This window comes from Octopus bimaculoides, chromosome 3 (genome assembly GCF_001194135.2).
Source record: "Octopus bimaculoides isolate UCB-OBI-ISO-001 chromosome 3, ASM119413v2, whole genome shotgun sequence".
Lineage (NCBI taxonomy): Eukaryota > Metazoa > Mollusca > Cephalopoda > Octopoda > Octopodidae > Octopus > Octopus bimaculoides.
The window spans coordinates 113,505,597-113,516,863 of NC_068983.1; positions in this window are offsets into that span (position 1 = coordinate 113,505,597).

Here is an 11,267-nt window from a genome sequence, read left to right on the forward strand (position 1 = left end):
GCTGAAAATAATAACAAGAGTTTGAATATTTTATTATACAGAAATGCAAGGTGATAGTGCCTTCGAAGTTCTGTGGTCAATGATTCTTCAGACAGTCCAAAAGTAAGAACGAAACAGTGGGATATATTTAGAATTTATCGATCCTGAGAGCATCTATAAACAATGACAATGGTAATAGACATCCAAAATGTTTCAACAAGGAAGCATATAATATTTGGGAAGAAATGGAATGGTTTATATTTGTTTGCCAACTATACGGTTTCAATTCCATAGTGTGGCACCTTGGAAAAGTGTCTCCTACTATAGCCCCATGCCGACCAAAGTTTTGTGAGTGGATTTGGTATACAGAAACTGAAAGAAGCCTGCCTTGTATATATATATGTGTGCGTGTGTGTGTGTGTGTGTGTGTGTGTGTGTGTGTGTGTGTGTGTGCGTGTGTATGTGTGTGTGTGTTTGTTTGTTTATGTCTGTGCACGTCTGTGTGTGTGTGTGTGTGTTTGTGTGAATGTGTTGTGCGTGTGTCTGTGTATATATTTGTCCTCTAACATCATTTGACAACTGGTGTTTGTTTGTGTACGTTCCCGTAACCAAGTGATTCGGCACAAGGGGGCCTATAGAATAAGCACCAGGCTTTAAAAGAATAAGTACTGACATTGATTTATTCGACAAAACTCTTCAAAGCGATATCTCTGCATGACTCCAGTTTAATGAATGAAACAAGTAAAACAGAAGATTATAAGACATATGTAAATTTAACGTATGAATACACACACTCCCATTCTATAAAAATATGCGTGTGTGCAAGAAATCATGAAGTGCAGGCAAATCCGCGTGAATCATGCGATTCTTTAAACGTTCTGGCAATACATGGCGTGAATGTGTGATCGCTGTTATTTTTGACCATCAGACAATACCTCCTCGCTTTAGTATATTCATAACTTACGGGATTCACCGGCTAACAGGTGTAAGGAATCTTCTAGATACAGAGTTGTTTCTACCTTGTTGTGTGTCTATTTATTCAAAGCTACTCCACGGCCAGATCGGTAAATATTGTTAGGATCAGCAAACGAATTATCTGCTGGTGTATTTCTACGGCAACGAAAAACAACAGCGATCAGATACTCAAGACCGAATATGCCTGAATGTATTAACAATAAATAAATGCGTTATTGTTTAAATTCTCGTGGAATTTAACACATAATACATAATAATTCCCATAAGCAGGAACTCGTGTTCTAGTGACGAGAGACAACAGTGATCAGTGTGTGTATGTATATATATTTATATATATATATATATATATATATATATATTTATTAATATTTCTAAGTCTCTCTAAAGGAGACTACGGCAGCGGTACTGGAAATTAATAGTTATCGCCAAGCCAACATGGCAGTCCCAAAATTAGGACGAAAGCTGCCGTGAATTAGCTCCAAGAAGCCATCGCCTCTAGCTAGCTATGTGACACACGAAACCTGTGTCCTTTATAACCTTCGAACAGGGGAGGTCAGCAGTGTCCCCCTGCTGGTTTGGCATCTGCAGACTAGACTAGTTTCAGGGTGTTGCCCCTTGTCAATGCAGAGTAGCCAAGCAGGAATAAACCTTCATCTGGATATACATGTGGAAATCCGTCAATGTATGCAGAGTTCATATAAAAGATTTATAACACTAGAATGAACAGACTTTAATCCAAATCGCAGTTGTGTCAGTGAATTAGTAACAGCTGTTAATTTGGAGCCACTGTTGAAACAAATCCAACTGTTGTATTACGGGGACTAAGTACGGGCTTGAAAATAAGCCATACCACTCTTCATCGTGAGTTGAAAAAGCTTGGTAAAGTGTCAACGGTTGGAAAATGGGTACCACATGATATCGCTGCAAACACTTGCAAACAACGTTTTGACTACTGTGCATCACTGCGCTCTCATGAATTGCATATTTATTTCAATAGAGATGAAAAATGGACACTTCACCATAATGTTAAGTAAAGACGTCAGTGAATCAGTCGTAGTGAAGCGCCAGCACAGCAACCCCAAAGTGTCCTCCATTCAAGGAAGATTCTTCTGGATATATAGTGGGGCATGTGTGGAATAATTCATCATGAGCTTCTCGAGGATAATCAACCAATAACAGTCGATCTATACTATCAACAACTAACACGTTTGAAAGCAGTTTCGCAGTAGAAAGTCCATCGCTAACAAACAGAAAAGGTGTCATCCTTCATCATGAGAACGCTAGAGCTCACACTGTACAAAAGACCAATGTTCATCTAGAAAAATATGCCTGAGAAATTATGAATTAGTCACCATGTTCTCCAGACCTTACACCTACAGATTACCATCTCGTTAGAAGTTTACAAAATAATTTGAGTCATTAAGACTTGCTTCAAGAGTAAAAGTTGAAAATGAATCAATTTCCTTTTTCACTTCTATATCTATAGAATTTCATGAACGCAGCCTTAAAAAGCTTATCGACAGATGGAAAAAGGTCAAAGAGAAGAACGATGACTATATTAATGATTAAATAAATCAGATATTGTTTTTTATTGTATTAATGGGCCTTAAAAAACGGACAGAACTTTCGTTACAACCTGATATCTCCACATATCGTTTACGACCAAAAGTGTAATCTTATAGACAAAAGCGTATATGACTAATGATACAAATAATTGTAATACGTATTGGTAGACCTTAAACACAGAGATATGCTCTAACTATCCTCTACGGAACAGGGGCCTCTAAAGAAACATTATTTGTAAGGCTCAAAAATGTATGATGGCCTCTCTGAAAACACATATACAACCAGTTCCTTGTTTTAAAGTCAAAGAGAAGAGCTTCACTGCTTTACTTTCAAACTTCATCAGCAGCTTCAAGGCTTAGTGCGAGAAGATCCCATTATCGGGGGCAATAATGCAAGAATAAAGAAATACAATAGGCAGAGAAGCAAGCTGTACGAGATGCTTTCCTGAAGTTTTGAGATTTTTGAAAGGGAGACAGTAATAACTGCCCTACGTTACTGTAATTTTAGATAGTCATTACTATACATATAATAAGCTGACTGCCAGCTTTTGTTATTCCTGATTGAAGAAGACAGCTTCGGTTGTACTTTGAAAACAACCTATTAAACACTGCTTCTCACTGATGACTAGCTTGCAGAATGCGGTCAGGAAGTGAAGACAATCTGGAAGCTCGCTATGCGATAATGTATTGTGTCAAACCGGGCAAAACGCTACCGAAAATTATGAAATGCTCCTGACTAGTTATGGATTGAGTTGAATAAACCAGCGTCTACTTTTCGTTGGCACAAGAGCCCAGGCAAAGCAAGTCCATTAGGAAGTTCATGATGATCCTTTTTTTCGACAACAAGGGCATCATCTAGATCCCCTGGGTTTCCTCTGACCAGACGGTCAATACAGAGTACTTACTGGAGGTTTTAAGGGGGTTCAGAGGAAAATATTTTATCGGAAAAGTCCAGAGCACTTGCATCAGGACAATGCACCAGTTCACAGTTCTATCCTATACTTGACAGAAATGAGAATCAAAACTGTCCTTCACCCTTCCTATAGTCCAGACCTTGCTCCCTGTAACTTTTGGCTGTTCCCCAAGTTGAAAGAGGTGATGGAGACTGTGAAAGTGCTCAGGGACACCCTCACTTTGGAGGATTTCCAAGGGGTCTTCACGAAGTAACTGGATCGCTACAATAAATGCATTGAAATCAGAGAATCCTTCTATGAAAAAGAATAGAGTTTTCCACTTCTTTAAAATTGGTAATTATCTCTCCTGAAAATAATTGTCTCTCCTGTAATGCACCTTGCTTATATTTAATTGATTGCATATTTTTTTTAATGCATGAGAAGGAGCATGTGGAAAAATTCTTGAAGCGATTTATCTTCATTTATACTATATTTTGAAATTGTTCTGCTTCGCATCTTGCGTATTTGATCGACTGTGTATTTTTAATTACATTTCAGTTTTCGAAGATAGTAAATATTTTACTAAGAAAATCCGATGAAATCTCTTTGTTATTTCAAATTGATTTCATTTATTGAACAGTTCATTTTATTCCATCTTTGATATATTGTTTATTATAATTGTATTTTAAGGAATCCATTTCAACTAAACAAAATAATTTTTCGTGCGGAGTAATATTGTTTATCAGCATCAAAATATCAAAAGTAAATCCAGTACAGAATTATGCAGGTATATATATGATACAGTTATATCTATACTTTACTTCTACACACATACACATGCATATACAATTATATATATGTACGTATACATACATATATAAACGTGTACGTATATGTGTGTGTGTATATGTGTGTATACATATATATATTTGGTAAAAGAAACAGAGTGACTCAAGGATGGAGCATTTCGTGCGTTAACACTTATATATATATATATAGATAGATGTGTGTGTGTGTGTCTGTGTGTGAGTTTATGTGTGTATTTGTATCTGTGTGTCTACGTGTGTGTGTGTCTGTGTGTCTACGTGTGTGTGTGTGTGTGTGTGTGTGTGTGTATTTGTGTCTGCGTGCGTGAAAACTCATACACACAAATATTATTTTGTCAGCCAAATTCGTTCGTTTCTTTTGCATTATATTTTAATCCTTATATTTCATTCAACGATTTTGACAAATGTTTTAGTAATATGCTCTACATTGTTCACTTGCAAACATTCCACTATCTGGCCAATGATTTAACAGTTGACATCACCTAGTTTTGACTCGAAGAATTCATCTTTAGTCGTCCATGTGTGCAACAATGAAGGCAGTGTCTTGAGACAAGTAGTCGCCTATTCTCTGACAGTGGCAACAAGGCTGGATTTCTTCAGGCATCAGGAAGAGTTTGGGGAAACTCTTTTTTAGTTCCAAGTTGTCTTTGAACGAAAAGGCCTCGCTGACAGTTGAAAAGCGACCAAAAATGTCATATTCTGAAGGCGCTATATCAAGAGAATATGGTAGGTGCCGGAAAAACTTCCCAAGTGCGTTCTTGAATAGCATTTTGGGTTCAATTAGACGTGTGGGGCAGGTCACATCGGGTGAAGGTGACAAGTGACGGTGTTGAAAGAGCATCCCATCTTCTGGGCCAATTCCCTAGTCGATACGCGGAGATCCATGTGGATGAGCTCGTTGTATCAACCCCCTTTGAAACGGGCAGGTCTTTTGGAACGCGAAGAGTCTTTAAGGTAGAACTTCCCGTCTTTGGTGAGTAAAAACTATTTGTGTGCAATTCTTTTAGTAATAGCGCCTTATGCATACACAGCACAAATGTCTCGAACAGCTTTGTCAGCTTCGGAACCTTAACTGCAAGAGAAGAGAAAATGTTCTTTTTTTTTTTTTTCAATTTGACACTCCATCGTCATACGACTGAAAAAGGGGAAAATTTATACAAATTTCAAATACGATAAAGACAAGTTGTTGCAAAGGGAAAAATAGAGAGTCAAAACACCATAAAGCACTACGATAAAAACATTTATCGTGTTTATTTAAATAACAGTGGAAAGAAACGAACGAATTTATCTGACAACACAATACAGATTGTGTATCCTAATCAGTATAAGGGTTTTTAAGTATGATTGAGAAAACATGCAGATGTATAGAACCCCAGACTGACCTTACTGCTCGATTAAGTGTACAGAAACCAAAGATTTAAAATGAATAGTACTGTCTATTAAATGCTTCTCAAACATACACACAATACCCATCTCACTGAATATACGATAAAGAAATCGGGGTTTGCAGATATGGATTTTAAACCTATACGTAAATGTATAATATCGTGTAAAAAGTTCATTCTTTTGCCAAGTACATTCTCCGCCTTCATTAACATAATGCAAATCATAAATATTGAAACTGAATGCAAAATTCTCAAGCTGTTCATGTTCTAATTGTGAGACACGCCTCCTAATGGTGATACCCGCCCAACGCCTACTTACTTTCGTGTACTTGGAGTAGAGGGGTGTGGAATGTTTGCGGATGCAACAATATTTCTTCTTTGCAACGAACGAATGACACAATTTAATTATATAATGCTATTTTATTGTGTATGATAGCTTTATGTAGTTTAAAGGATGAAAATCAGCACTGAAATTTAATTTCAAAGTGATATGAACATAATGCAAAAAAAAAAAATTGGCGTTCAATATACTGACTTCAAAATATATAAATATGACAAATTGGAAAATTTTAGATTATAGTATGCAAAGTATCTATGCATTTACATGTAATTTCAATCAAATATTTCCGTTAGCTACCATTGCCGTTTATATGTTATATGTTTATAATGTAAGTTCTTATGTCGGCACCAGTTAATCCTTAAGCCTTTAAAATAATTTGTGGGATGTGGATCAATGCAGTTGCCATAAGGAGTAGAAACTTTGATGTGTCGAATCTTGCCCTTGAACAGAATGTACAACAGTAAGGGTTGTTAGTCTGGTGAAATGAAAGCACAGCTGTTCTTAGTATTTTTGACGCCAGTTCGAACTGCGGATCAAGCAAACATTACTGATGCATTTCACATGGAGAGTAGAAAAAGTTGTTTAAAAGTTGATTTAGAAAAAATATCAAACATATATGGATATCAAACATATATGGATATCAAACATATATGGATATCAAACATATATGGATATCAAACATATATGGATATCAAGCATATATATCATACATAGGAGAATTATGAATAGCACACTTTTCAAGATGTTCAAGAACTAGAACAGATTATATCCTTAAAAGTCCGCCTGCGAAATTTTTCCGCGAGAGTTCCTGACCCCAGTAATGAACTCATTTGCATATCAGCCAATCAGAGCAAAGCCACTTTTATCCTTTCTTTCTTTCTAGTCAGCGCTGTGCATTCCATACTCTTTCCCTCTCTACTTGCAGACAGAAACTTCTCTATCCTCTAACTACCTTGTCGGGCGAACGAATAAATATATATGTAAATGATATTTTTTCCTACTTGGTGTTAATCCTTCGATGTTCACTGGTTACTATGACGTTGGCACAATAATGCATTTGCCAAAACTGAATTGCTGGAGTTATTTCATTTTTTCCAGAAAATTGTTTTTAAAAAGTTATAGAGGTTTAAAGTTTGATCATTTTCACCCAGTCAGGGAACAGGATTTGGAAGCTCCCACTCTCACTCTCTTCCTCTCTCTCACTCTCACACATACACACACACACAAACACACACACGCACATACACGCGTTCAGGCACGCACAGATGCACACACATACACACATACATATGTTAGAAGAAGTTACTTATTTTCTTCCTTATTCTCTCCGACTAATGTAACCTTACTTAGTGGCGGAAATTTAAATGCACATGGCAAAGCCTCACTTTGAAATAAGGTCACCCACTGAAGGAGCTCAAATCCCAAGGTATATAAATACGGTAGTATTCAGTGAGTTTAGGACTACCGACTTGCATACACTGGATCCTATTGTTTTACCGTTAGGAGATATGAGGATGAATTGATCCGGAAAGGTCTGGACTTCCGGGTACGGCCATTCTTCCTGAAGACGGATGGCAAGTCTTTAGTTCTCCATGTGTGCAACAAGGAAGGCGGTGTCTTGAGACAAGTAGTCGCCTATTCTCTGACAGTGGAAGCAAGGTTGGATTTATTCAGGCATCAGGAAGAGTTTGGAGGAATGCTCTGTTATTTACAATGAATGAGAAACCAGAACGGTATCTTAGACACAAGACTGAGATATGTAAGGCAGGTTCATAGTAGTTGAGATATAAAACACTCACAGACATTCTCACACGTTTCCATATATCTCATAGGTACCGATTGGATTGCTTGAACATACCAATATGAGCATGGAATAACAGATCACAAAGCTGTAGTCCTGTCGGTCTAGTTTGATAAAATTCGTTAACTCAACAAATGAAAGATGAATGCACCGTTCCCGGCACGTAAAAACTACAGAGACCGGCTTAGAATTTTAATTATGGGACAGCTGAAAGGGTCAATCGTCAACAAAAGGTGATGGTGCACTTTGCAAAGAGCGATTGCAGTAAAATCAGTAAGTTAGAGCAAAGAGACAGCGATAAAGAGAAAAGATTACAGCATGAATTATTAATTTAGAACAGCGGTTCTCAAAGGGGGCCATTTGGAGCTTGAGGAGGGCGTTTTGATTTCAATTCCTAGACTGGGTGGTGTGTTGTGTTCTTGAGCAAAACACTTCATCCCACGTTGTTCTGCGATCACTTCGACATCTGGCCTATGGCACACCGTGCACCTGTTCAGAAAACGTCGAATTGTTGACCTGAGTGAGCTAATGTGCGGCATGAACATTTGATCACTATAAACAAACCATTTCGGCAAAAGCTGAACGCTCATACGTCGCCTTCGACGAGTCAGTCCATTATTATTATTATTATTATCATTACCATTATAATAATAATAATAATTATTATTATTATTATTATTATTATTATTATTATTATTATTGAGAGAGAACTGCATACGCCATCAAAGTGACACTGGGGTACAATGATACGAAGCGCAATATACATGACTACCCGTCTGATAAGGACACCCTAGGCACATGCAACACAATCATGTGTATGTGACACGCTGACCTCATATCAATAGAAACAGCACATGACCTTGCAGCTGCGGCCCACTTAGAATTTTCTTCAAGCCAAGTAGCCCATCTCGCTCAAAGGGTGTCTAACTATCGGTGTTTAACGATGATGAACGAAACACCCATATTTCCAGTCGTGGATTATTCAAACTCCAAAGAATCCTTCTCTCTCAACACATGACTCTGATGCTCCCCCTCTACTCTTGCACAGATCGTCAGGCAAGGGACATGTTCAAGTGGCAAATGACAAAGCAATCTGAGATATTAAACAGAATGTTTACTGTAGTCAATCTTTTCCACCAAGACAAAACATGTACAAGGTAACACTTCTAATCAGTTAGCATCAAAAGCCATGTGACCCAGTACCTGGTGTTGTATCAGGGCATTAATATTATGCTTCCAATATTACTACACGTGATCTTACTTCGCTTCACTTCACTCCATTGTGTATAATCATTACCATGAAACCCCGTGACATTGTTTATCTATTCTACACTTACTAAGCTTAGTTTTCTGGAATTGTTTTTAACATTACGTCTACTATGAAATTCATGATACAAGATCTTTGTAACATGTGATGCAGTATTTTTTTATGACTCTCACGCCTTGAGTTCAAATCTCGTGTGCTCAACTTGCCTTTCCTCTAATTAATTATACTAATGAATATAATCAGCAACATCACTGTCCAAAATGTGCTTTTCTACCTAGATATAATCGAGTATGCCCTTCCCCAAATAATATACGTTCTTATATCTACATGAGAAATCAATCTTTATTTTATCCTATGAGGAACAGTGTAGTGGCAGAAGAGAAACAATGCGTATTCAAACTAAATTCTTATATGTATTTAATTTCATTTCTCTATACTCTGAGTAAAAATTCCAATTATGTTTAATTAGCCGCCAGTTCTGAGTCTCCAAAATACATTCTTGTGATACACTAGTTTTTATTGAAGAATCTATTTACTGGCCTAAATACAAAATAGAAATCAATACTATTTATTTTAGAACTTTAGATTACAGAATAGATAGAGTAGCGGACCACATGACTACGTTTATTAACGTTTGAATTCAAATTTACCCTGAGTTTACACTGCTTTTATCCTTCAGTTCCCGATAAAATAAGTACCGGTCAAGTGTGGGGTAGATCTAATCGACAATACCCTCTCCTCCAAAGAAAGTTTGGGGCCAATATCTATATTAGAATTCATTATTTAATTCACAGAAATGTCATAAGCATATCCTAGTAACAAACTACGAAACATTCCATGAATACAGTGGTATTTGTTATATAGGGCACGGAATGAAGAGCAAGAGGCATTCTTATTATTGCAGATGCTGTTTAACCCTCGAGTTGCCACTAATCCAGAAGACTATACGATTAGAGCTGTTTCAGTCAGAATAATCATTACTTTCTCTATACCCAAGGCAACATTAACCAATGAGTCATTCATTTTGAATAGACATTAGTTTGTCGTTTGTGAGAGAGATCACTGCTATGTGTTACAGGTAGAATGACCAATAAGGGAGCCTCCGTTAAGAGTTGACTGGTCGAAGGTCTACCAGTTTTAGGTCAATTACCCTTGGTGGCACATGTGCCTTATCCTGACCAATCAGAAACAGCTACGCAGGTATCTTCCTTTAAATCCCCAACATAAAACAAAAATTCAGTATCCCAATCTTCCCAAGTGCTTTGCTTATAGCTACGCTGCAGCTGTTATGGGATTAAAAACAAGGCCTACGACACAAGGAAAGTTTCACTCAGCCCTCAGAACTGGAAAACCTTCAACGAGTAGTGCAACTCTTGTATGAGCAATATCTGGAGTGCAAACTATGGTTTTGTGCATGCTCGGCCTTGAAGCTTTCTCGTCTATCTCACTTCTCCTATAGGGAGCTTTATTACTAATTGCATGCATATCGTCATTTGATCAGAGTTTTTGAACGCAATATATGAGGTTATACGTACGTACATGCATACGCATATTGGGAAAGAGACAGACAGATATACAAACAGACAGATATACAAACAGACAGATATACAAACAGACAGATATACAAACAGACAGATATACAAACAGACAGATATACAAACAGACAGATATACAAACAGACAGATATACAAACAGACAGATATACAAACAGACAGATATAAAAACAGACAGATATACAAACAGACAGATATACAAACAGACAGATATACAAACAGACAGATATACAAACAGACAGATATACAAACAGACAGATGTACACAGACACCTGCCGTTTAATCATTTTGAGCAGCAAAATAAATTGCTTCATTTTATACAATGAAATCTCGTATATTTCAAAAAGTTCAAGTCATTATTTTCAATCCTTTTTTTTTTATGTCTAGATAACGAGCATCATCCAGGCATAAATTAATAAGCCTAGCAACCGAACAAAATGGGATGCAATATTTCAAATTTAAGAGCGCATGTAATGAGCAAAAAGACTGGAAAATGTACAATTGAATATGCTTTCTGTCTTTTTCCATTCATACATAAGTGGGTTTTCCTTTCATTACGAGAACAGAGCTGTAACGATGATGCAGCGTAAATGTCCAATGGATTGAATATATCTTCTCAAATAAAAACCATTTAAGGAGCAGTTACAGAATATTTCCGAAATATCTAGTCAAGACATATATA